The following is a 24,161-nucleotide window of genomic DNA, read 5'->3' on the forward strand; positions in this document are numbered from 1 at the left end:
TGAAAATAGCTACAGGGAGCCCAAAGGGAATAAAGCATTAAGCTCCCCAAAGGATGAGGAACTATTAAGCCATTGCCATTACTTATCTAAGTAATATAGGTGTAAGGTTAGAACAATACACCTTTTACTTCCTTTTCGGCACAGGACATAGTACTTTGGAGAAAAAATTATAGGTCAGTATGTCAACAAAACATCACACTCCACAAAATAGAGTTTGTCATCTTTGCAACTGGCCGCTATATTTCAAGGTTCTGTTCACATGGAAGACAGGATGTTATTCATCATTAGATAAACCAGCCTCCTTTACTTATGAATTCTGATACCTTAAGGTGTTTGTGTTTCCTTTAAATTTAATGTACGACATTAGATTCCTGGAATTATGGTGACCATTTAATGTACTCCTGTATAGATTTTCACTTTTAAACAGGCAAAATTTATTTCTACACACTTCATTTTACCACCACAAAAATGCATAGGGGTGATTTGTCTCACTAATCTTTGAACAATAAAAGTTAGAATATACATGTTTTCTTTTTATTCAGTCCTTTACAATTCAAAGGAGACCATATCTGAAACTATTCATCTGAATCATAGAATAAATTAATTAGAGAATTAATTTTTTCATGCTCAGATATAGAGTCTGTGGTTTCTGCTGAAACTTAAATATATAATTATTAAATTCTGCCATTTTTTTCAAGCACTTCCTTTAGTGTTGAGTTATCTCTTCTAAATGGCAATTGAAGAGGAAGACCAGATTCTTTAAGACATGATGTTTAATCAGGAAATATTAGCAGATTATTGTTCTGAATGCTAAGAAATTTAAGAGTCAAAATATTTTTATATCACTGGATGAGGACCACTCCCGACAGTGATTAACCTAAGTTTTTGGAAAACTGGTCAGTACGTCTGCAGATGCTGACAAACACAAAATTGAGACTTGAACAAAAATAGAACACCAGAAAGAAAGAAATTATTTCCCAACTTGTGCTAAAGAAGTTAATTCACAAAAAACATCGGAATTTTTATTCTAAAATTCTGAATTTCAAACTTAGAAGATTATTTTCCTTCTATCACTCTTCTATTAGTAATATTACCATAATAATTATCTAATTTCAAGTTAAATGTCATGCTACACTATCTAAAAATATCGGGTAGCTTAATGGAAATGGCTTCTCTTTTAAATTTCACTGATGGCAATTAGATGTTTAACTGCATTTTAGAATCTGAATAAATCATATAAACAATCATATATGTACTGACAGTGAATAATGTTACATGTAAAATATAGTCTGAATATCTCTTGTTTCATAAAAAGGCTTGGCAAGATGCAATCTAGTTTTAAAATGCCTGAAAAACTTGCTACAAAACTTATTTACAACCACATTGCACAGAGCACTAGAAATATGTATTTAGAAATAATCTAGAATTTTTTGGATGGATTCAATAATTACTGAAATCTATTTTTTTTCTCTGGTTTAAGATTAAATAGTGAATTACAGTGATTTTCTAAATTAGGAAAATCATTGAACAACTACATCATAGACCCAAGATTTGCACTAATTGTCTGCTCAAGTAAGCAGATCCAGAAACAGATTTCCCAACTGAAATGACTTCAGTGTAAGTACATATCCTTTTTAAAAATTTATGGTTTAATGCGAACCCTTCATATTTCCCATATTAGTAATAAGGTTAATTTTCAAAAATAGCCAAAAATTGAAAATGGAGAAAAAAAATTGACACTCTGATTTTTTTCTTTATAAAGGTTTTGGTGTTCCTCTGTGACTTCCCTAACACAAATTAAGATTCCATACAGGAATACATAGGACATGTTCTCATTAAATGTCATTGAGGAGTCTTTCAGAAAAACTTCTAGTTTCAGCAGCGTTACTGGGTGCAATGCTAAAAATATTTGCAAATGCACATGATGTGTTCAGCAAATGATGTTACGACTCTGAGCCTTTTAATTTCTTTACTGACATTGTTTAAAAAGAGGAAACAGTAGAGTCATCTCATTAGATTCAAGGGTAGTAAATCACGTTTACAAATTTTATACATGATGTGCTCACATGAATACCCAGAATGAGTTGTTGGACATCTGTGCTGTATTCCAAAGATTAGTTTCACTATCTACTGTGATAAGTGAAGTCATTCTGTAAGTTGCCACTTCCAGCACCATGAATTCTGTTAAGTTTGTAGTTAGTTTTGAGTTATTAGGCTCCTGTTTTAAACCAAAACTTAAAATATTTTCACATGGGCATGTTCATATTTCATTGTGAGATTTCATTCTTGTAAAGATTATTTTCCTGTTTAATCTCTCAGCATCTAATGCAATATACTTGTTGTGATTCATCGTCTATGAGCTTCCAAGATTACAATATATGAGGTCATTTTGAAGATACTGGAAACTGACTTTGCTTTTTTTCCGCTTGTTCTGTCAGCATTTATGTTATTTTTAAAAATTTGCCTTGCAAAAAATCACATATTTTTGTGCAAAAAAGTGTGATATTCTTTGCCACATAGGCACTACAATCCATGATAATTATAGAGTATTTATTCTAGACATTAGAATAACAAAGGTGTATGGGCACTTCTGTTAACAAGAGAAAACAAATGATACTTGAAGTTTATAAAGGCAAAATCTGTTAAAAGTATTAGTTTTACTTTTTAAGGGTGTTATTTTTCTAAGGGTGTTATTTTTCTAACACTTACTCACATGGGTTTTTTATCACTTCATTTCAAGAAAAGCCACTGTCTGTATTCCTTTAAAAGCAGCAACCTAAGATGCACTGGTGGAGCTGAGCTGTTTGAAGTCAAGAGTGGCTGTTTCACAGCTCACCAGACATGCTGACTGCTTTAAAAACTTGCTGCTTCAGACTTATAATAGGCAAAGATATTAAACAAGAAATTAAAGAAAATCAACCAATTTTAAACTGTAAATCTAGAGCACCATCCTATGTGTACTTGTTATTTATTTATTTTGCTGTAAGGCACATTGTAATGAAATGAGAAATTGATGGGTAGACACTTTTCTTTCCTCCAGAAGATTCTGAGAAATGATTGCCAAAAGTTATTGCAGACTAGTTCCAGCACCCTCCCATCCTGTGTTTACAATGAGTTATGAGTTTGGGGGAGCCTGTTTCTCTCTATTAATCACACAGCGTTGGCCTAAGTGCCCTGTAGGAGCCCCCATGATTGACTCGATCAAGAGAATCAGGTGCTGCACAAATAACAACAGGGATGCAGCAACAAAGATCAGGCAAGCTGAAGGGGCTGTGCATAAGTACCTCTCCTAAGCCACTGGGCTGGGGCTCCACAAGAATTCTTACAGCTCTTTGCTACAGCCTTGCTAATTTTCACAATAGTCTGATCCAAGGTTACGCAACTATCCCATGCCATCAGTGATCTTGGCAGTCAAATCTCTGGGTGAGGGAAGAGGTTGCACACACTGAGGGCCTTCACAAAATATTTCTTAGTATCTTAGAATTTCAATCTTCAGTCATTCTGTTCAGTTTATTAAACTATTGTCACTTTATGTATTTCTTTTATGTAATGTCTATATCACGTTTTGTTTATATGCTGTATTCTATGTTAATATTTTTCAGCAATTTTCTCCTTAATTTAATTCTTTACATTTTTTTGGGAAAAAGACTGAACTTGAATTTTTCTTGGTTAAATGTCTCTGAGGATTAACAATCAGGAGTAAAGGCACCCTTGAGTTAAATCCTTGTCATCAGTCATGGGAAGGTAGTACTTTTTTATACCAGCTATTATTGCTGAGAATAAAAAAAAAAGTCAGAATCCTGAGTTCTGCTTTAGAGATGAAGTAGAAATTTGTATGAAACCCTGCACTGTGGCTGAATAAGATTAAAGAAATCTTTTTTTGTTGAAGATCTATTGCCAGCAATTGTTGCTCTCCAGTTCTGCTAAAATATAGAGCAATAATACTGATAACCAAATTCAAGGCTCAAATACTGCTTGAATGTTCCAGGAGAAACATAGGGTCCACATGGTGTTTTATAACTTCACGGAAACAGATTGAAAATCTTCAGTATGTCACACCTAGACCAGACAGTGATAGTGTGACAATCAAAATCTGTCCTCAGACAGGGAAGTGTAGATCGGTGCCACCTGATAAATAAATGTGTTACTTCCAATTCTATTACAGAAGCAGTGAAAATATGTCACGTTAGCTAAACATCGATTCATTGAATGCCTAAGAGGAACACTGGCAGATTGCTTTAATTAACAGATGTACCAGAGCTGCTGATGTTTTTCAAAGTGAAATTTCCTTGCCTCTTGCTGCAACCTATCAGGCTGTCATTCTCAGGTGACAGAATGACAAGATATCAGACCAACTGCTATAAAAGCTTTTCATTTTCAGTACTGTGTCTAAATATCTATGTTAACAATATGTTCTTTTCCACAACCATATTTTAGTCTTCAGTGTTAAAAAAAAAGGCAGTGACTTTCTGTCAAAAGAAGTCAACAATTGGATCTCTTGACTTTTCCTGTAAGATGAAGTAGACTGATTATAATATTCTTTTGCTCAAGCATTTATTTCATTTAAACAACAAATCGCTTACATATATGCTTTAGAAACCTTGCTACTGGCCTATTTCCTGATTTCCACTCATCTCACATTGTGAAAAACAAAACACATGCATGATATCATCCAATCTAACATAGACATCCACCTTAAATTCAAATTGTAGGTGTCTATTAAGAGTTCCTTTAATGCTATATCTTTATATGTAATTCAACTATTCACAAAGAATCTAGTTCACTTAAGTGCTTACATTAGGCAGGTAGAAATACTTCTCCAGGACTTAAAAAGTCACCTTGGTACCAATGCTGAAACACCCAATCCTACAGTTGCTCATCTCTGTTCTGAAATTTGAGAGGCTAGACTTAAATTTTGTGTTCAGTTCTAATTCTGTTCAGAAGCATAAATTAACAAATCCTGATATTTTATGTATCTGTGTGTGCGTGTATATGTGTCCAGGAGAAAGGAAGCTCTGTCTCCCCAGCTTATAAACCATTTCAAAGGGTGAGGTAATAATATTTCCTTCAGGCCAGCTGTCATGAGATCATTGTCATTTTGAGGAAAAACAGAAGAGAGAATTACAAGTTTTGTTGCCTGTGACATACTCATTGTTGAGGTTGAAAGAGTTTGCCTCAGATATGTGTAGACAGGGTGCTGCTCATGCAGAGCTGTGTCCCAGACCATGTCATGCATAAGAAGAATGCCTTGGAGCAGATTGAGTGAAACTTTAAACAAACATCCTATTTCATTCTGCATGTTGGAACTGTTTACAAGCCCAAGGCCTTGAAAAAGATAGTTTCAGACCTTCATGTTTCTCTGTCTCTCTCCCCATCTATCTGTTTATCTAGTGAAAACTTGAAGTCTCCAAACAATATGATTGCTGGTGAGAGCACAGCTTACAGGGGCAGTATGCAGAGCAATCAATGAACAAGAGGGATATCTAGTCCACTAGTGACAATAATTTGGATATTGTTCACTAAGTACTTCCCTTAAGTCAGTCAAATTCGAGAGGTGATATGCATGGCCATAGACATATTCAATTTAAGTTGTCTTTGTGGGTTTGATGAAAAGCCATGGCTGAAAATAATTTGCTATTGGGAAAATTCTAGTATACAAATGAAATGTTCTGTTTTGGTAGACAGACAAGAAGAATACCAGCAAAAATTGTTTGTATTGTCCCACAGGCTTTGATTCATTCTAGTTACACCACACAGGAAGGTGACCATGAAACTTAGAGGTAATGCTTGGCAGTTTTCCTGAACTCTATTAACACTTTCAAAAGGAAAATGACTGCAGCAAAGGAACAGGTATAGAAACATGTCTGTATGGAAACCAAGTGTTAAAGAATTCAATGTTGCACCAATAAACACAGATGCTGGAAGATATGTATTTGATTTGAATTGTTATAACCTCTCCAATGACTGATGTATCATTGAATTATATGGAAATATGTATTCCATGAAAAAAATGTGTAATAGCAACATGAAATGGATTGGCTTTCTCTCTAGCTAATGAAAGACTTGTCATAACTAGTATTTTAAAAAAATCAAAGAACATTTGTGGAAGCACCAGTAATTTCCAGGAGAATTAAAGTTGCATACACATAAACCTAAGTAATTCCTGAGAAAGTCAGACCCTTATATAACAGAAATAGTTTGGTCAATAAGAAAATGGATCTGAAGACCATTTATCTGCTTTATTGACCAATAATGAAGTATAGATGAGAAATTAAAACTATAATAAATTGAAAGATTTTTAGCTGAGTCCCATCATATAACACATACAACAGATTTAATTTTCTTAAGGTGACATGTTTTAGGTAATTTTTCTCATGACACCAAAGTTAACACATTCTATGATACTCTGAAAGAGGACATCCAAGAAGTATTTTAAAAGACAGAAAATTGAGGGTTCTTTTTACCTTGAACATTTTTACAGGCAATTTCCAAGGAATTCTTACCATCAAATTATTTTGTATATTTTATTTTCAAATTTTTTTTTCTCTCCAAATTATGAAATTCAATATTTTAGTCTATGTGTATATTAATCTGTTTTAACATATTTGATGTGATAAAGACATAGTTAGGATAAACTGTCATACAACTTAAAATGAGGAAAAAATGAGGAAGAAAGAAAAAAGGGAACAGGAGATTTAACCACAAGACTGCAGTGTGGATAACATTTCTCTCCACTTAGGATCCTAGAGGGTCTGTGATTTGTGTCAGGACCCTAAAATCAATGATGAGTGGTATTTCTGGATTCCCAGTTTGTCCTCAGTATTACACACAGTTAACTATACTTTGACCTATTTCTTGGCCTCATTTATTTGAAAAATTTATAAGCAAACCAAATAAAGAAAAATATTTCTGTAATTTAATTTTATTAATTACTCCACAATGCAATATCAAAAAATCATCTAGTTGACAGTCAAAATAAAGAAAAATATATTGGGTTTCTGTTTATGAGTTAATCTTCTTTTCTTGCACTTGATCACACTGTTCGACCCCTTCATTATGTCCAACCAGAGACAACACAAAGTGCCTCACAGAGTAAAACAGATCAATGACTCAAGGTCCCATACTGGGAGAGACCTGAACCCAAACACTTTCATTTGGTATCCTGCTGAAATCTTTATGATTTTTCTTTGCCTTTTCTTTTTCCTTCAGATAATTACTGACTTGTTTCTGCATTATTTATTCTTCTAGCTTATGTGAACATGTGAAATGGGGCATGTCTTGTTGAAACATTAAAAAAGAATGTTTTCTTAAAAAGAACTTTATAAAGACAGAAGTCATAACTGCATATTCTTGTTAGTAAAAGACAAAATTTCTTTGTGTTATTTCACTAACAACTGGTTTGTATCTCATAAGTATCAAGTTTGGATTAATATAATTTGCTTTGCTGGATGAAATCATGATTTATTTTAATGAGTAATCATCCTGGCAGGTTTCATCTACTCCTATTTACATACATTACATCATGCCCTAATTTAAATAATTTCACCTACTCCCCTTGTTTGTATAGGAATTAGAAGCCTTCCAGCTTGATTTTAAGGACTTTCTATAATTGTATTCCTACCTAATTTTGGAATCTTGTTTTCTACTTTCCTATTCACTTGCAGTTATCTGGTCACAGACTTTCCCCTAAAGTCACTGTGTACTTGCAATGCATGAAATTCTTGGGAGATAATTGTGTCTTAAAACTGTCACCATATAGATTTAAAGAATTTATCTCTGAATCCTTAAAGAGTTATGGATTTGCACCTTTTATTTCAAGACCTATTGAAATATCTTCAAAGAATACTTCTGTTAATGCTGTTCAGTAGTCAGTAAACTATAATTGACATGGGATCTCATTGTCAGAAATTCTCCAGTTCAGCAATGCTGTCATCACAGACCAGTCAACACACACTTTAATGTGATTTTAAACACTGTTTTTGAAAAACATGGATTGTATAATTTGGCCTTTATAGAGAGAATACTGCAGGAGGGCATGGGGAAATTTCAGTATATGTTCTGGCTGCACAGTTAAACTGCAGTGAGGTACAGGAGCTAAGTATAAAATAGCTGTAAGCTATTTTAGATATATGAGGAAATAAGCCATGCATCATCCTATGATTAAAGGGATACAAGCATTGCTTGTGTGCAGTGTTAGTTCCTCATATTCCCAGACACAGATCAGAAAATCTCTGAGGATATTTGATAAAATTTTGGTTCATTACTACTTCTATTATATTCAGTTCATCAAATTATTGCATTAATAGGTAGTAAATGAATGTATTAAGAAGAGAAAGCAGAAAAAAAATATAGATATGAAGGAGTATTTCCTCCAAAGTAAAAGTGGAAAGGACTCTCCAAGCTTCTTAAAGGCACATAGAGAGTAAATCCAAGTAAGTGTCATTTTGCTGAAATCAGCAACTGTTGTCATAATATATATAGATGACATACACATCCTAGCTGGCCATTGCAACATATGAACACCTGTCAGAGAATGAAATGGTTAATGGCTTAACCATTTTAAGATCACCAAAAGACTTTTGTCTACTGTAGCAAACTGCAAAGAAGCAGCTGCTCACGTATTGAAGCCCACCCCTCCCTGTGTATGACTATTGATTTGGACTGCAAAAGGACCCTGAGAAAAGATAAGGTGGTTCTGTTGTTCATCTATCCCAAGTTAGAGAGAATAATGTATCCACAAGTGTAAGAGATTGAACTGCTAACCTTTGACCGCTGAAGTAAGCCCAGGTGCTTTAGGAGACTGCTGCTAACGGCTCAAGCAATTGGTTTTGTGCTTTGCTAGTGAGGCACACAGTGCAGAAGGCTGTGCCTACCTGAAGTGACAAACTGGTATTCCAGATAAGGGAAAAAACTGATAAAAGGTATGATAACACGCCATCCGGTGGTACAGGGGGCATTTCCAGCTAGACTCTGTGCAATATAAACCTGATGAAAGAGGAGTTTTGTGGGCTCTTCCCCCAGTACCAGCCCACCCCACTTCATGGATATAGTCTGCAACCACAGAGAAGACCAGAAGAAGAGGCTCATGTCATCAGAATCTATAGAGTGGTGACCTACTTTTTCTACCTAACCTGTCTCTCTGTTACTTTCTTTCCTCTCCCTGCCCCCACCCCAATCCCCTTTCCCCATCTCTCTCTCTCTCTCTCCCTCATTTACTCTTGCATAAAATCTGTGCTATTGACTTCAGCATATGGTCTCATTTGCACCTTAAATCAGGCACGGGAATATCTCTAATAATTTTAATATTCGGATCTTAACAACACCATCCTTATTTCATATCTCTTTCCTTCTGCTGACAAAGATGATCTTAGGAAGGTTCTTTGTGCTATTTTGTAATAGAGCATGGGTGCACACAATTTACTTCACTTGTTAAAATATATACAAGAGAGTAATGAAAACACCTAAACCAAATGAGAATATCCATAGTATCAGGTCATAAGATTAGTAAAAAAAAACAACAAAACTAACCCCCTCCCCCCCCCCCCAAAAAAAAAAAAACTTTTAAAAAAGGATAAAGCTGTAAAGTTTTGTATTTGGGGACTTTCACTGAGTCTCTAAAATATTGACTATTCCCATGTAAATTGACCATGCCTTAACCTCTTCCCCTATCTTTCCTTTTCCCTCACTCTTGTTATTCAATACACTGAAGAAACACAATGGATATTTTCATCAAAAAATATCAACTCTTCTCTGAAGAGATGAAAAGAACCTTACTATCTCATAAAAGTGTTTTGCTTACTTGTACTTTTATTTTTAATCACTAATAGTGTTAAATTACATGGAGATATCCAATTATGAATAGCAACAGACATAATGACATCCCTGGGCCTTTCCGGAAAGTCTCCTAAGTTGTCCTCCTTTTGTAAACAACGAAAGAAAAGAAAACAATTAGAGGAAATGATCCATTATTCCATAAAGTTCACAGGGGCAAAAATTTCAGCCCTTTCTGCGTCCCTAAAATAAACAAATAAAAGTGAATTGAACACAAGGGAGGAACTTCATTACATTTCCTAATGACAGCATATTTGAGAGCCCATTAAGAGCAATACCCAAATAGTCTCCCCTGTCAAGATGTCATTTCAGGGAAAAGAGAGAGGAATGAAAAAAGGATAAAGCTTTTGGAAAGATGGCATTTTCCATTTTATTGTTATGACTCCTTTTTATTAATGTGTATTAATGCTGTCCAAGAGGACATTATCTATCAGTTCTTTTACTTAAAGAACCATGACCACTCCTAAATACATTTACATGCCCATAAGATAATGGGCTTTGATTCTACACATACAGACACCAGTACTTATTTTTTACTAAATGTAAAATTTCTGCTTTCAAAACGTAGGGACATAAGTTCTCCTCGGAAACCCAGGTTTAGGTGTGCAGAGGGCATGAAGCAGGATGCAAGCTGAGGGAGCCATCTCTGTACAGCCTCTTTTTCAGCTGCTACTAACTCTGTAGGAGCCTACATTTGGGTGTTCTATTGTTATCATACTCAACAGTTCTGTGATTATCTCATTTGTCTCACCTAAATGCAGAAATTGTCATTCCGTCATGTATCTTTCACAAGAGATAGTGACAAAGAGATCTTGTCTGTGATCACATGCTGCAGAAAAATTCGGTGTTACTGAAATACTTTCAGAGCATGGCAACAGTGGAAGGTGCCATCAACTCTCCTACATGTATCTCAGTACGGTATTTTGGTACTCTAACACAGATCTTGGGACTATCTACTCATTTAGGCACTGTGAACATTGGATTGGTCTGGTAGATGCTCTGATTGCCTCCCACTAAATTTATATCAGTGCATCTAAATATTTATTGGATATGAGCAAACCTCTGTATCCTGCAGGTTGGGACACTCATTTGGAATGAGACACACTTGTGTTCCAGTTTGTGGGGATGGTTTATACATTAAACTGCCTTCCCTTGTCACTCTCACAGGCATCAGTTTTTGTCTACCTCCCCAACCATGTTGCATTACGTTTGTGAATGGTACAAATTTTGACATATGCATTTGTGTACCACATATACTTTTAAAATGTCAAAAATTGCTTGTAACACCTCTTAATGCTGCAATATTGATGTTGACCAGATGTTTCTAAAATTCACTGCATGGGAGGATATTCCAAGAATAAAATACTTTCATTATTGTTGGGATTGTTGTATTCTGCATTTCAGGGAAGATAAGTTGTATTCAACCCTGACTTCTCCTTATCATTTGTTCTTACCTTACTTTTTCTAAAAACTGACTGTCTGCATTTTATAACATTTTCAAAATAACAGTAAGTTTAAGCAAACGACATTTAAATTACAAACATTGATTGTTTTCACATGATGAAAGAAAGCCTAATACAATTCCTCTGGGGGATATAATTTATAAGGTCTTGAGGATACATGTGGTAACAGTCTATGGGGGCAAATTGCTATGTAGATTTATAGAACTTTACTCATAGACAGAAATTCAAATATTCCTCCCAGAAGTCATAACTTATTTCATTCGAGACTCTGAGAAGGTGACAGAGTTGGGTCAAACTTACTGCAGATTTTCTCAGAATCCTCATGGGAAACTAAAGAAATAATGGTGTCTATAGCAACTAAATGCATCAACATTATGTTTATTAATTACACATAGAACAGCAAAAACTACAGGGAAAAACCCATGGTGAGTCAGGACTTCACACTAGGACCAGGAAGCTATTACTATAACAAGAATTGTGAGTTGCTTTTTTCTGTCTTAGTATGAAATGCAGTAAATCAGAAGCAACTAGTCAGATACCTGCTGTCTGCATGTATGCCTTTATGTCACAGTTGGAGGATTAGATAAAGTTACTCAAACACATGAATGCTGTCCTCTGGGTTGTTTGGTTTGGTTTGTTTCCTCCCCTGCCCCCCACTCAATTATCTTCCTGTTAGGTAGATTTCATCGTAATATTTGGGACCATGGACATGCCTTCACTGTCCATAGGGCAGGATTTCGTACTATAGGATTCAGTCCTTACCACAGGTATTTTGCTTTTTTTTTGATGGGAACTATTGACCATGAAACCTGACATATTGGCACTACACAATGAATAATAACTTCCAGTACCTGGCCTTGTAGATCGATTCATACTCCTGTCTTTTGCCAGTAATATTAAATGCTTTCTGCAGTATATCGTATTTACTATTTCCTATTTTCTCTCACCTATTACTTCTATAATTTTGTCTCTATTACAGAACAAGAAATTTTCCTGTTAACATCAAGTCTTTGTATACCTGATCTCCTTTCTGCTTGTATAATTGTCATGCTGTCTTACAAGCCTTTTCCCATCCTTTCCCAACCTTTCCCTTTCTATCTTTTTGTTTTGTTTTGTTCTGGTTTGGTTTGGTTTTTTGGGATTTTTTTTGTTTGTTTGTTTTTTGTTTTTGTTAATATTGTCTCTCAAATTACAGGAAAACACTTTCAGGAAATGCTAGAGATGGAGCTATTATGAAAGGACAATAACATTTTTGATTTTCTTTGCCACTTTTTAATTTTTTTGGGAGATTGAGGATAAAGAAAATGCTTGGAACTTTAAAGATCTTAATGATGGATTTCAGCACAACCAAACAGCAGGACTAAAATTAAGTGGCAACTGACACTAGAGATAATAATTGCAGCAATGAAAACCAAACTGCAGTATGCCTATGAACCAAATGATCTGTTGCTGCTAGTAGTGGTTTTTCCAACCAAGAAAGATGAGGTACAGCAGGGTGAATTCTAACAGGAGTAGGAGCTCTGCCAAAGTGATTTCTGTGTTAAGCTTCTCTCCCGCCCTCCTGATTCAGAGCTGTTCTGTTTGACAGACTGCAAGGAGATGCACTTGATACAATTTCTCAGTACTGGGATTGTGGCAGGCTTGTCCCCTACCCTTTACCTGTTCTATCCTTGGTAATTGCCTTTACCAGGATTCTTACCAGCAAGGCTGTCTGCAACCATTTGCAGGAGAAATTTGGAGCTGGCTGGGGAGCGTTTACAGCTCATTTGCAGACAGATGTAAGCTCATGCTGACCATAAATCAAGCTCACCTTCCAAACCAGGGTGAATCTGTAGCCACAGTCAGCCTCATGCCAAAGCCAAGGCAATATGCCCTGTTTGCTTTGTACTGTGCCAACCTGCTGATCTGAGGGGATGGAGCACAATCACAACTAGTTTGACTTCTGGCACAAGAGTGTTTAGAGGAACACACTTGAGTCCAGGTACTACATTAAAAACATCTAGACCAGAAAAGGGACCAGAATGGAGGTGAAAATTTTTCTTGGCACCCCTCCAAGTTTTAAACTGTTTCTGTTGCTAAGTAAATTGTCACCCAACTAGAACCCATCACATTTACTACAGCTGTGTGGGCGTTAAGAGTCTAAGAAAAAGCTCTGATAGAGCCTCATTATGTTGTTGCCAGCTTTTGAAGAAAGCTAATAAAAACAACAGCTGGGGCTGGCAAACAAAGAAAATCTAAAATCTAGTATGGAATAACATTGGAAAAAATGAAAAAGTTTTGGTTTGGTTTTTTTTCCTCAATTTATTTTTTTCAAAGACTCTTTGCAGCCTGCTTCTGGTGGAGAAAATCCGCAGCGTTAGAGCATTTAGAGTGGCAGCTATGGGTAGACAATAGGTTCCCGTATGTACCAGTTAGTTCTTTACCATATTGTTGCAGTTACTGTCAATGAACTTCAAACAGCTTTCAGCTTTTCCAAGCACACCATATTGTACCTTGAATAATGATGCATTAGAAATGCATAGAAATAAATTGTAAGATTACATATCCCCGTTGAAAATTCATACACTTGGCTACCTGATCAGCTCATAATTTTTATGTGAGAAACTTATCTGTACAAGAACTCTATGGAAACAAGATGAAAAGAACCCTCTGTCTCTCGTGCTCACAGCCTGACTCTTCAGACAAGTGTGGATTGCTTGCCTCAGAAAAATGTGCATCGGTTTGCAGAGAATGCCTTTTAAAACTCACACAGAAGAGTAGAGAATAAATAATAAATGATAATAGCATATAACTCAAAGATCTTTAGATCTCAAAATGCTTTATGTAGCTATCTTCATGACAAAGAGACATCAGGACAAAGAGAGGTGGAGAAATTTACTCTGTATCACACAGCAGATCATTAGCAAGACCAGGAATAGTCCCAGGTATCCTGAGACCAAATCCACTGCCCTATCTTCAGGGCCCATTGTGCCTTCCATTATTGGCAGATAACGAATGTGAGGGAGATAAAGCACTGACAGTCCTAGGCTACAGTTAGCCAAATATAACCCAGTTGTCTTGCGTCTGAGGTCTAGAGAAAAACATGCTTAATAAATTCCAAGATTTTATAGTCGTTTGGTTTGACAAAAAAACAAAAACAAGAACAAAAACAAACCCCAAAAAACTGGTATTCAGAGCTTGCTTATTAAGTTTTCAAATTTCTTTCAAAAAGCATCATCTATTTAAAATTTTGAATAAATCAAACCAGTTGGAGAAATTTGTGCCAATAAATATGTGCAAACAAATATGACTTAGTCACAAATATGACTTCATGTGATCAGGATCTAACAGGCAGGCATTATTGAATTTAAGAGTTGTTGCTGTTCCCATAAGTCTGGAAGTTTTTTACTATTTTAGAAGATATCTATTTTTTAAAAAAATCACATTTTTCTCAAGGAGGCTACATTACAGAGGACAGCTAAATTTGTTTTTCATTGCAGAAGTAACCCAATAGCTCCAAAGAATATTATACTTGTAGATATTGAATAAATGAATCAAAAGATACGTAGGACAGTGGAAAAAATTCTGGAGATCTTCAGTAGTACTCACATAAGACTTTTATGTAGAAGAGCTAATATAGCCATTGTCCCCACATAGTTTTATCAAAACCACCCTAGAGATATAAAGAAGCAGACTGTGACCATGAGTAGATAACTAGCTGTAATAGTAATGGGAAATGTCACTAAATGTCATTAGAGCTTGACATAACCTAAATGATGGCAGTATGTTTAGTGTAATGGAAGAATATAATGAGAATATGGCATTTCCTTTAAGGACAGTAGCAGATTCAGACCAGTAAATTAATTCAGTAGTAATGGCCAGCTGAGTAGCAAAGTAACTGATTGTGTTGCCAAAACCTGTTTAGATTCATAGCAAACCTACAAACACAAAACCTTTAAAGGAAAAGAAAAGCAATCACCTTTATGTAGTGCAACAAGAGGTTGAAGCACAGATGGTGAGAAAAGCATTCTAATAAAGGCTGTTTCTTTCACAGTTTCCCAACAGGTACATAACTAAGGTTCCTAGCAGATAGAATGAATCTCTTCAGAAGAGCCACAGAAACCCCAGTAATCAGATAAATCCCATGGAAGTTTTCTATTTCAAATGGAAAACCATGGAATCCATTTTATTCCAGAAATTAACTTATGCTGCTGAGTTCACTCTCTGAATAGGGAAATCAAGACTACCAAGCAGGGTATAAAGACTAGCTGTATCCTACCCTTAAAGCAGAAGCCTTATGTTTGAAGTGGTAGAAGTGAAAGATGCCCTTGCCATTAGGAAATTTACAGTTTGCTGTGGATTTATTTTTTGCTTTTCTGGTTAGTTTGTTTTGTATCTTTAAACGCTGTGATAAAGGAGGAGTGTTTCTGAATAAAGAGAAATGACAGAAACAATTACAGTGAAAAATAAACAGAATGAAAATGTAAAGAATAATTTAGCGGTGGGGAGGCTTTTTAATAGTTATGCTGTTTGCTCCTAATAATCAAATTATAAATAAATAGATTTGCCCCTAGAACAGCTCAGTATTTATCAGGAATAATAACCAAAAGAAATTGCTAGTATTCACTATCTTCAATTCCCTATCTTAAATTTGCTTTTCAATAGTCACGTTGATATGAGAAACAATAGAGACTGTTTTACCAAACTGCAGTTATGAGATGGTGGGCTAACTGTGTTCTCAGAGCAACTCTACTGAAATCACTGACTCAACACCAGGAATGACTTTAGCTTTATATGGTCAGCCTTTGTAGGCACAGAGAAAGACATCTGCGGGCTAATGCACCATAGAGTAGGACTAAAGCCATTTAATCTATGCTTTTAGGGAGACAGCAATTGAAAATTGTGGGGAAATTGGAAACATATCAGCTTTCTGATATGCTTTAGCTATGTTAGCTGTTAGTGTAGACAATCTTGATCTCCATGTTAAAAAGCTGAAGTCAGACAATAAAATTAAAAAAAAAAGAAATTAGTTTTTCAAATTCCTCATCTATTTGCATATTCTAGGCTATATGGCTACTGGGTGGAATAGAGTTGCAGCATATTCCTGCCCTTCACTGTGGTCTGTAGAACTTCCAGTGATTTTAGTAAGAGTAGGAACAAGTACTATCTCAGCAGCTGAGACCATTTCTAAGAGAAAATCTGTGATTTCCCTTCAGCCCTTGAAAAGTATTTGGCAACTGGGATTGTGAAGCTTTTGTGGTGCTTTTTTACACAGAAGGTTACTTTATCTCCTCAGTCTGTAAAATAAATGATACTTATAACTTATTCCATTAAAATATATTTATATATAACAGGAAGGAAAACCTAATGTCTTTTGGTATTTTTTCTCCCATCTTAGAATAAACCCCAGATTCTTTTAAGTTGCTAAAAAAGGATGTTGGGGATAGATGGTTGATGTTCTGGAAAAGACAGAGTTCTACTGTAATGCTTTCCAGAGGATGATGAGATGGCAAGCAACATACAAAATTCTTAACAGTAGATACTTAGCAGTAAATGTGTGGCTCTGGAGATTCAGGGGTCCTATCTATTGTTTCCTAAGCAGGAGACACTGGAAAATTATCTTGCTTCCAAAACATAAATTTATCCAGGGCTGAATAAAAACAGAAGATAGTGCCTAAACTGGGTGACCTGGAACCTATGGTAACCAGAATATGGACATGAAAAATACAACATTTTTTGTTTGCCATGATTTTGTCGCTTACTTAGATCGCTACACATACAGACAAGTTTTATCTTTGGTCAGACCCTACTTTGAGAGTCTGTAATTGCAGTGATACCAGAGACAAAGAGTGGATGTAATCCAACAGTTCTTCATGTTTTCTGCACTCTTTGCTGAAGGTTGTGAGGTAAATATATCTTTTTAGGGTGCAATTGAAAAAGAATGATTTCACTGAACAAAAGAAAAGAAAGCAAGAATTCAGCGTCATGCAAAGAATCACACAAGAGACATTCAATGAGACTTTCTCTGGAGGTCATAGTGTATGACAGTTGTTTGTACATTCTTTGTTATCACAGTTTTGGAAGTAACCTCCTGAAATCCATTAATTCAGAGCCCTCTCCATCCACTGGACACAATAGTTATTGTCATCCTGAGATAAGGACTTGTTATGATCAATTTAGTTACCTTAGGACAAGAAATATCAAAATTAAGCATTTGGGTTTAGGTGGGATATCTATAAATCTGACAGAAGAAAAAGTGACCCTTAATCAGAACGCCACAATTTCCGCAGCTGCAGGGATGGTATGGTGTCACTCCACGGGGTCATCCAACCCACAAAGTTAGGCTTGGATTTTATTTAACTAAATAAGGAGTTTATAACATTAGTTACCCAGTGGCATCAAAACTTTCTGATACTGGAGATGAGCACTGTCAGCTCAACTGCATCTCTCTGGATACTGAGAGTTACCCAGGCTAAAGACTGAAGCTTCAGATGAAAGACGGGCTACTATCATAACAGATGAGGGTCTCTTTGGTGGGTAAAGCAAATTAAATTAGGTCTCATGGGAAGCTTTTGAACAGATGAGATGATCTCTAGTACTTTTAAATTCCTGCAGCATTAGATGATGACAGGGTGTAAGCAATCCAGTTCTTGTCTAGAGTCTAGTAGAATTTAAAGTGATAGAGTCCCAGTCTAGGTGGGGTTAGTTAGAGTAATAAGTGTAGAAACAACATTCAGCATTATGAGTATCATCAAGCTGATTTATGAATCGTTATACAGATTGCAAATTCCAACTTTCTACAGAACAGAGTTTCTTCAGGAGCTCTAAAATAGCTACTTAGGGCATACTTAATATAGTACTTTAGATTAAAAGACAAGGACAAAAAAAACCCCCATATTTTTGTCACCTAAGACTTATCTAGTTTTGTTTAAAAAATTAATCCTTATTATTGCTATTATTGCTTTTTTTCTCTCTTAAACTGAGACAGCTAGGTCTGATTAGTCATCTGCCTTTAAAAATATGGGTTTCAGATTAGTTTTACTTGATAAGTAATATGTGAAGTGTTAAGGAAAAAACAGCTTTGTAACTGACTGTCACTTTCCTGTTGTAGTGTCACTGAACCACATCTGATTATAAAGCACATCTGTCACACTGGTTTGAAAGGTCAAGAAGGATTTTTTTCTTTACAAAAACAAGTCACTAGGCAAGACTCAGTTTAGATACACAGAAAACAAAACCAGCTGCTAACATTTCCTTCCAAAAAAGGGAAGTCTTTTCATCGTTATGTCTGCTCTCATGTTTGTCTTAGGTATACTCTTGACTAAAAAAGGTCAACATTTATCCAGTCTTACTACAGAGTGATATTAGAAATTACAGCACTTTCCTGCATTTAGCAAAAGAAATATCCAGGCATAAGTAAAGATGCCATTAATTTACACATATGATCAAGTTTTTAACAGAGACCATTCCATGGACATACAAGAATGCATATACATTTACACACAACAGATTTGTTTCACAACACAGTACTTGCCCAACTTAATCTGCTCTTCATCTCTGAGTTTACCTATTTGTGTGTTCCCATCATTATACCATAAATAAACTCAAAAGCACTGTAGTCTAGAGGAAGTTTCCTTAGAAAGTCACCATTTAATATTATTGGTGTCTTTTTCCCAAAGTGTGATTATTTACTTTTACATGAATTGCCGCTATGTCTAGCTTTTCTGCTTTCATTTTTGTTATAACCATTTACAAATTAAACTATATTTAGAAATGGTTATTTGATATGCAAGATGTCTTTGTATTTTATCTTTCATGACAGAAATCTTTGAGCAGAAAATTATTTCCTTCCCATTGGATAGAATTGAAGACCAATGGCAAACGTTTCCTCCTGTAGAACTTTAAGAGAAGGTAGTATGTGAACTGATGTTTGAATACATGACTGTGAGAAATTCACATCTATTACTATCAGTTTTCAAACCAGCAGATTATTCACATATTTAATGTGTGAATAGTCACAGATAATTCCACAAAAATTCCCACCTGCCTAGAAACAACTATCTACTTAAGAGCTTTACTGATGGTAATGAAGAATCAAGTTGTATCGTATCATCTCCCATCCATCTTAAGAGAGGAAATATGGACATCTCTTTTCCTGCATCATTACATTTTCCTTTTTTTTTTTTTTTGACAGTCCACCCAGGGATCTCATTATTCAGAAAAATCTCCACTCTTTCCTATTTCAGCATTTTTTTGAAATGTGATTATTTTAATCCTGTATTTTTCAGTAGCATTGGGAGAAAAGAAAATCTCAGAAGAGACCAAGTATTTATTTTTCTGCACCTTATTTTCTGCATGCACTATTTTACGGCATTTTTAGCCACAAGCCCTATCACAGAACAATAAGTCACAGAAATGCAGCATGGTTAGCAAATTTTTATGAGAATTTTCAACATTTTGAATGACAGGAGCCGTGATCTTAAAGTTTTCTTTCCTTAGTGTTTGGGGGGTTTTTTTGGTACAGGGAATAAAAAAAGTGTCATGAATGGATTTCAGTGCTGTTTCAAGTCATATACATGCTGCAGTGTTCCACTGAATTGGCAATGACTTAATTTAGATTATTTTAAAATGTTTGTAGGTTAAAAACAAAGAAAGAAGCCTGGATCTTTGAACAGTGAAGTACCAAATTTCAATACTGCAATTTACAGTCCAGAGGAGTAGATCACCCTGAGATTACTTACAATAATTTTATCCCTTCTCTCTCGTAAAGCACGTTGCTTCTCTCTAGTTCTTTCTTCTCTAGTATCATTTGCAGGCTAGTTTGAGACCTTGATATCAGTAGGGTCAGCTTCACTTCACAGTAACATCTATAACATCAAGACAAAACCCAATACGGACTTCTCTACTTTCCCCACATGAATTAATCAAAACAAATGTGATATGAAAAATGTTGTGTTGTTTTTTGCTTTTTCTACTCTACAGCTGCATGTAGTTACAACAACTTGTTAGTGGACCTTAGGGATCTGAATGCTGCATACCAGAGCTGGTTCATGCCAATTATTATGTTGAGTGATGAAACTGCCTTGTATCATTTCATTTGTGGATATGAACAGCAGGTGAATGTTATAGTTTCTGCTTTCCAATTATAAATCACACAGACTGAAATCTCAGTTCTCTGAGTAAGGGCTGTAAAAGCAGTGGAGTGTAAGGAGACTACTGTTTCTTGTGAAAAGGAGTCTGAAATTAGAGTTTATTCATGTGAGTTTTTTCCCCCCACCTTCCTGTCACAGTTAGTTTTTAAGACCAAAATTGAAAAATTATTGGATAAAGGAACTGAATGGAAAGCAAATAAAACATCTAACTACAGAGACTGTATTTAGGACTATAAACCATGGATAGGTCTAGCACTGATACATTCAAGTGATTGAGTAATATGAGGTTCACTTTGGGTTTTCTACTGGTGGGCTTCCAAGAAAAAAATGTGAAAGGATATGGCAATGGTAACAGGACTCTCTTTTCAATCCAATTTCTGTTGTAGACTAAGCATTTCTTATAAGTGTTTAAAATTTTGAGATCCTCCTTGAAGTGTATCTGTGAAGACCTGTGTGACACTTGAGTCTGCAGTCTAGACTAATCTGGATGGTCAAAGGCTAAGACTCTCTACAGACAAAATAGAAGGCATTTGGTGATAACAGTATGTAACCAACAACAGCAAAAGGACTGGATTCAGTTACTGAAGGAAAGTCTTCAGAATCAGAATTTTTTTTCTGAAATAAGTATTTTACTAGCCATACTTGTAGTCTAGTTTTGGGCTCCCCAAAGCAAGACAGACTGTGCTTACTGAAGTGAGCACCCCACATACCACAGGGTGGTTGGGGGATGGAATGGACAGCACAGAAGCTGAAGTCCACTTATTTAGGTAAACCTGAACAATAAAAGACTGAAAGTGGACATACTGTTCTCTACAGTCACTTAAAAGAAAGGCTATAGAGGAGAAGAGGCATCTTGTATATGCACAGAGAAAGGGCAAAAAAAGATATGGTTACCAGTTGCAAAAAAGGAAGTTCTGTAAATAATAAGAAAAAAGAAGATCACTATCAAGGGCCCAAACATAGGAACAGTTGTACAGAGATTCTGCATTCTTAGACACACTCAAATGACTGGGCAAAATCTGGCTATGTTATCTAAGTTATCCTTTGAGTTTGGGAGCAGAGAGGAGGAAAGGGTGGAGATCTCCATAAGTGTCTTCTGACCTAAATCACTCTGTTCATCTATAATTTTCACTCTTTTATTTTATGATTATATTCTTCCAGTTTATGCTTATATTCTTCTAACATCATACTAGTTACCTTATGGGTGTGCATCTCATAGGAAACTATTTTTCGAAGTTTTTTTAATCCTATTGACAAGGACCAATTTGAATTTATCTCTGTTCCCACCACAAAGTATGGTAAAAGAAAGAACAATATTTAGCTCTTACCTAGCTTTTCAGAGAGTTATAACAATCTGAGGTGTACATTCACTGACTGCAAGAGTCACATACTAATGAAGTCCCAAGATAGGTCTACCAAGGCATACAGTAGTTAGAATACTGTGCTTCATTATGCCTCAAAGTTATCTGTGGTGCATTATGCAGGTTTGAAAAAAGATGTGCAGATTTTTGAAGCAAGCAACATAAGACTGTTTGTCTTCCACTTTGACTAGTCTTTTTTTTACACAATAATAAATGTGCAGAACAGTTCAAAGGTTAAAACTGACAGGGAAAAATCTCTGTAGAAGGTTTGATGCCATTAAAAAGCAATCAAACATAGGAAGTATTTAATAGAATTCTGAAATTTTTTAGTCTTATCTGCTCACAGAATTTTTAACCAACTTGCTCAAAGCAGTGAAATTACACATCACAAAATGCGGGACTTTTTTACAAGACAGAATTAGTAATACACTGTAAAGATTCTATCAAAGTTTTGTGACTACATAATTGATACCATCTGTTGTTTCAGAAAAGACAGACCTGATATGGGATGAACTATGAGAATCACTGGTCAATATCAAGAAAACATATTTCTAGGTTACCAAAACTATAAAATAAGATACTGAACTTTTCAGCACACTATGTGAAGTCTTGTGCATGTAACTATGTATTTGCTTGATTTAAAAGTTATTTGTACATTGGAATATCAGAAAATTACACCTCTAATTTCTTTTTACATATAGTTACACTACCTTTTAAATCCTTTTTCTTTCGTATTTATCTATTTTAGCTCAGGAAATATTTTTGGTACATCTGGTTTCCCTCTGTTTAAGTCTGGAAATATGAATTGTTATGCAGCATGAAGCTCTATTTTTTTCTTAAGTAGATAAAATGTTTACAGTGACTCCACTGACTGGACTCCTCATTGCTTGTGCAAAGGTTATCTGGTTTCTTGGCAACTATGATTCAATGATTCTAGTTCTGGATGTAATAACTTCTGCTGTTCTTCATAATTAGATTTCAAAACTTCTGCAGGTTATTACCAAAAATCTGTGAATAACTCCCCTATGAAATCCAGGAAGGAATCTCAGGTGAATTAGGAAATGGCCCTTTGTCATGTTCTGGTAAACCATTGCCAACAGCCAGTTCTACCCTCACTCTCCACTGCAATTAGAGAGTTTTGGTTCATCAGCACCTGAATGAGAGTCCGATAAATATAGTTACATGAAGCACGGGAAAAAATTTGGCCTTTTAGTAGTGTTACTAGTTAATTGGCCTGTATCACTGTAGTCAGAGCTTCAGAAACGGGGAAAGAATTGAAGTTTTGGGTTCATTTCCAATGTTGTGTGAATCATATATCTAGAGTCTGCAAAAACTATCACATCAGAAAAATCGTGTTTTGGAATCTCTTTGTATGGGTCTAAATGACTATACACTGAAAAAAAGGAGCCCTCAGGATCACAGTCACTTTTAGAGAAGCCCCAAGTGCCTTGTACTTTAATACTGTCGTATTCTAACTAGATGAGCTTACCCATCACTAGACAGACATAAGAGTCATCTGCTTTTGATAATGTCAGTTGGGATTTTCCAGTCAGGCATCTCACTAGAAATGTGGGTTGCTCAGCTTACAAAGTGCGAGGAGAACAGATCCTTTTCAGAGTAACCTACAAGGCCCAGGGGATGAGACTATTGTGGTTACAGGCTTGATTCAGACAAATCTGACTAGTCTAATTCCCTAGACATGTCAAAGAGCAGGAAAGCAGACAGCAGTGAACAGATCCAGGATTGTAACTGGGAAGAGCAAAAGGTAAGCGCCAGGTGTTTTCTAGACATTGTGCTCACTTTCACTGTTCTTGTAATCAAATTTATATCTGCTAGTTTTTGAAGAAAATACTGAGTTTTCTTACACCACTGAAGATATTAAAAAGGTGGGAGGGAAATGTGTTGGCAAAATAAGGATGTGAAATGTGGGCACATATGTAAAATTTTCCGTTAAAAACATAATAGTACAGTTGAGGGAAACTGCTTTCTAGTCACCCTGGTAGAAAAATAAATAGAGTTTGATGCCAAACTCATGAGTGTTGTTTTATTAAAGCCACTGGAAGGTGAGAATCAAATAGGGCATAAACAGTCCCTTTTATGACAGCAAAGAAATTGAGAGTAACAAAAGAAAATGAAAAGGACAGTGGTTCTTTTTTACCTACATTTGCTGTTAACTTTTCTTTTTTTATTTCTTTTTGGTTTTGTGTTTTATTTTTAACTCACCATATTTACTTATTTCTAAGTGGTTTCATATATATTAAAGCCTAACATTAGCATCAAGATAATTTTTGATTTAGTATCTAGTCTTTTTCTTTGGGGGATGGGGTTGAAATGGGAGAAAGATTTAATTAAGTGTGTATTGTCAGGATTCAAAT

The sequence above is a fragment of the Chamaea fasciata genome, unplaced genomic scaffold (genome assembly GCF_029207755.1).
Source record: "Chamaea fasciata isolate MVZ Bird 193981 ecotype frontalis unplaced genomic scaffold, bChaFas1.0.hap1 SCAF_5, whole genome shotgun sequence".
In the NCBI taxonomy this organism is placed as follows: Eukaryota; Metazoa; Chordata; class Aves; order Passeriformes; family Sylviidae; genus Chamaea; species Chamaea fasciata.